Consider the following 4,141-nt stretch of genomic DNA (forward strand, 5'->3'; position numbering starts at 1 on the left):
CATGTTTATGATTAGTATTAATATAGCTCGACAGAGTATATTAATTAGTCTAGGGAATTCCGTCGAATGCACGAGTAAAAGTCGAGTATAATTATTTGAACACGAGCGGTAGGTGAACTGATAATTCCCAACAAATTCGCTTCTCATTTGATTTACATCCAATCTAATCATTGATTTCTTGATTATTTGTTCTTGCATTTTAATCATTTTAGTTATTAAATTCACTTTAGTTTAATCACCAACTCAATCTATCGTTGCTAAAGAAATTGAAGTGAAAATAAGAATATTGTAACGCAGTCCTTGTGGATCGATACTCGTATTCACTTACGTTTATTATAACTTGACTATCGTGCACTTGCGATATTTTAAATCGAGCTTTCATTTATAAAACAAATTTTGGGACCATTCACTGTGCAAGTTTTGCTCGATCAAGTTTTTGGCGCCGTTGCCGGGGACTGTTGATTCACAATTTTTTATTTTTCATTTAAATTCTTTAGTATTATTTATTTCATTATTATTTGATACTCTCATTGTGTTGCAGATTTTTCTTGTGGTGCATGCCAAGATCACTTGACGTGGAGCTTGAATTTGACCCTGAAATCGAAAGAACTTTCCGCAGACGAAGACAGCAACAAAGACTCAAAGAACAGATGGAAAGACACGAGCAAGAACGTGGAGAGGAACAGCGTGACAATAGACAAGTTGAGATACCACGTCGCATTCCGATGATGGATTATGCACAACCGTCTCTTGATGGAGCACGTCCAAGCATCGTGAGACCAGTCATCCGAGCTAACCAGTTTGAGATCAAGCCAGCTATCATTCAGATGATTCAAAACACTGTTCAATTTGGGGGAAGTGCACTTGACGACCCTAATTCTCATATAGCTGATTTTCTTGAAATTTGCGATACTTTTAAGTTTAATGCTGTGTCTGATGATGCTGTTCGTTTGCGTTTATTTCCATTTTCACTAAGAGATAAAGCTAAGGCGTGGTTAAACTGTTTGCCTGTAGGGTCTATCACTACATGGGAGGATATGGCGAAGGCATTCCTGACCAAGTACTTTCCTCCGTCGAAGACTATGAAGCTGAGAGCCGACATTACTACTTTTGCTCAATATGAGCTTGAGTCACTTTACGAGGCGTGGGAGCGATACAAGGATTTATTGAGGAGATGTCCACACCATGAGCTACCTCTTGGGTTAGTTGTTCAAACTTTTTACTACGGTCTGCTTACTTCTAACCGTACCATGATAGATGCTGCTGCCTGTGGTAACTTGCTGAGAAAAACGGCTGAGGAAGGATATGAATTATTGGAGGAGATGGCTGCTAGCAGCTATCATCCTCACTCTGATAGGCAGAAACGAGGTGCGGGAGTTAATCAAGTTACTGATTTGTCTGCGGTGTCAGCACAGTTGGAGGCTTTGAACAGAAAGATTGATGGGATGAGTGCGAGTGGATCGGCTATGCGTCTGCAAGAGATTTTCTGTGATAAGTGTGGAGGTGAGCATGACGTGCAGGATTGCCAAGATGGCAATCCATTCTATGTGCCTGAGGGAGCAAAACACGTGGGATTCCAGAACCGTCCTAGAAATGACCCTTATTCAAACTCCTATAATCCGGGATGGAGGAATCACCCAAACTTTTCGTGGGGAGGTCAAAACAACCAAAACCGCCAACAAAGAGGTCCACCACATGGGATGCACCAAGGATTCAAGCCAGAACCGCCTAGGGAGGAGAAGTCAAATTTAGAGCAAATGATGACTAAATTTATTTCTGCAACCGAGACGAGATTTCAGAATCAGGATGCATCCATAAAAGGGTTAGAGAATCAAATTGGACAATTGGCTAAGTTAATTGCTAATAGGGAGCAAGGAACTTTGCCAAGCAACACGGAGACTAACCCGAGAGAGCATGTGAAAGCTGTGGAATTGCGCAGTGGAAAGGCACTTGAGTCTAAGGAGGAAAAGAACAAGCAAGGTGAGGATGAGGTGGAACAACAAGGAGGTAAGTCTTCTAACTCTACTTTTACACCTATTGCACCGAGTAAAATTGTTATCCCCCCACCTTTTCCTGCAGCACTGAAAAAAGCTAAGTTAGATGCACAATTTGGTAAATTTCTTGAGATATTCAAAAAATTGCATATTAACATTCCTTTTGCTGATGCTTTACTGAATATGCCAAGTTATGCAAAATTCTTGAAAGATATCTTAGCAAACAAGCGGAAGCTAGAAGATCATATGACTGTGAACTTGACTGAAAATTGCTCCGCTTTAGTTCAAAACAGGATGCCTCCTAAGCAAAAAGATCCAGGGAGTTTCTCTATACCTTGCATTATTGGTGATATTAATTTTCATAAAGCTCTATGTGATCTTGGTGCGAGTATTAATTTGATGCCGTATTCTGTGTTTAGGAGACTGGGATTGGGTGAACCCAAGCCAACTAGGATGTCATTGCAGCTGGCTGACAGATCTGTCAAGTATCCACGTGGGATTATCGAAGATGTCTTGGTGAAAGTGGATAAGTTTATTTTTCCTGCAGATTTTGTAGTACTTGATATGGAGGAAGATTTGGAGATGCCTTTAATCCTAGGGAGACCATTTCTGGCTACAGGGAAAGCACTGATCGATGTTGACGAGGGAAAATTGAGACTGAGAGTTGGAGAAGAAGAAATTATTTTTGATGTCTTTAATACTCTCAAGCACACAATGCACGATGATAGTTGTTTTCGCGTTGATGTCTTAGATTCTCTTGTTTGTGATTTTGTGCAGGATGGATTGCAAGAGCCATTGGAGGCTACTCTCACTACTGAAAAACAGGAGGACGAGCTGGACGAGGAAAGGATGGAGATGGTAGCTCATTTGAATGCCATTCCACCTTGGAGAAAGCAAGTGAGGCTTCGACTAGAGGAATTGGGGGATAGAAAAGATTTAATGCCTCAAAAGTCAAGCCTAGAGGAGCCACCCACTTTGGAGCTCAAACCACTACCTCCACATCTCAAGTACGTATATTTAGGAGAAAATAATAAACTGCCTGTTATTATTTCCTCTTCTTTGACAGATGATATGGAGAGTAAGCTCTTGGGAGTCCTTAAGGAGCATAGAGGAGCATTCGCTTGGAAAGTTTCGGACATCAAGGGGATAAGTCCTTCGATCTGCATGCACAAAATCCTAATGGAAGATAAGTACTCACCTCTAGCACAACCACAAAGGAGACTCAATCCAAAGATGCAAGAGGTAGTAAAAGCTGAAACGATCAAACTTCTGGACGCAGGTATTATCTATCCTATCTCTGATAGTGCGTGGGTAAGTCCTGTACAATGTGTGCCTAAAAAGGGTGGGATTACTGTTATTACCAATGAAAAAAATGAGTTGATTCCCACTAGAATCGTTACGGGTTGGCGTGTGTGCATGGATTATAGGAAATTAAATGATGCAACCCGTAAAGATCACTTCCCCTTGCCATTTATTGATCAAATGATTGAACGATTAGCCGGTCATGAATTTTACTGTTTTTTGGATGGATATTCGGGATACAACCAAATCACAATTGCACCCGAGGACCAAGAGAAAACTACTTTCACTTGCCCTTATGGTACTTTTGCGTTTAGGCGTATGCCCTTTGGTCTATGCAATGCACCTGCTACATTTCAAAGATGCATGACCGCTATTTTTCATGACATGATTGAGAATTTTCTTGAAGTTTTTATGGATGATTTCTCTATTTTTGGCTCTTCATTTGATGAATGTTTAAAAAATTTGAATTTGGTGCTCATTAGATGTGAAGAGAGCAATTTGGTGTTAAATTGGGAGAAATGTCACTTCATGGTGCAAGAGGGGATTGTGTTAGGACACAAAGTATCGGAGAATGGAATCGAGGTCGACAAGGCCAAGGTGGAAGTGATCAAAAATCTACCACCACCTTCATCGATAAAGGGAGTTCGAAGTTTCCTAGGCCATGCGGGTTTTTATAGGCGTTTTATTAAGGATTTTTCTAAAATTGCTAAGCCTTTATCCTCTTTGTTGATGAAAGATGTTGAGTTTAATATTGATTCTACTTGTCTGCAGGCATTCGAAGTACTCAAGAAGAGCTTGGTGACAGCACCTGTTCTGACTGCCCCTGATTGGGAGTTACCGTTTGA

General features: G+C 40.7%; 1 non-coding gene across 1 annotated transcript; it reads right to left on the bottom strand.

Annotated features, from left to right (window-relative positions):
* Positions 1-1,085: 1,085 nt before the first annotated feature.
* Positions 1,086-1,192, bottom strand: LOC140842206 (small nucleolar RNA R71). The gene has a single exon (XR_012120337.1). It is a non-coding gene; the product is annotated as a small nucleolar RNA R71 (small nucleolar RNA).
* Between the last annotated feature and the right edge of the window lie 2,949 nt (positions 1,193-4,141).

Source organism: Primulina eburnea, chromosome 9 (genome assembly GCF_022965805.1).
Source record: "Primulina eburnea isolate SZY01 chromosome 9, ASM2296580v1, whole genome shotgun sequence".
Lineage (NCBI taxonomy): Eukaryota > Viridiplantae > Streptophyta > Magnoliopsida > Lamiales > Gesneriaceae > Primulina > Primulina eburnea.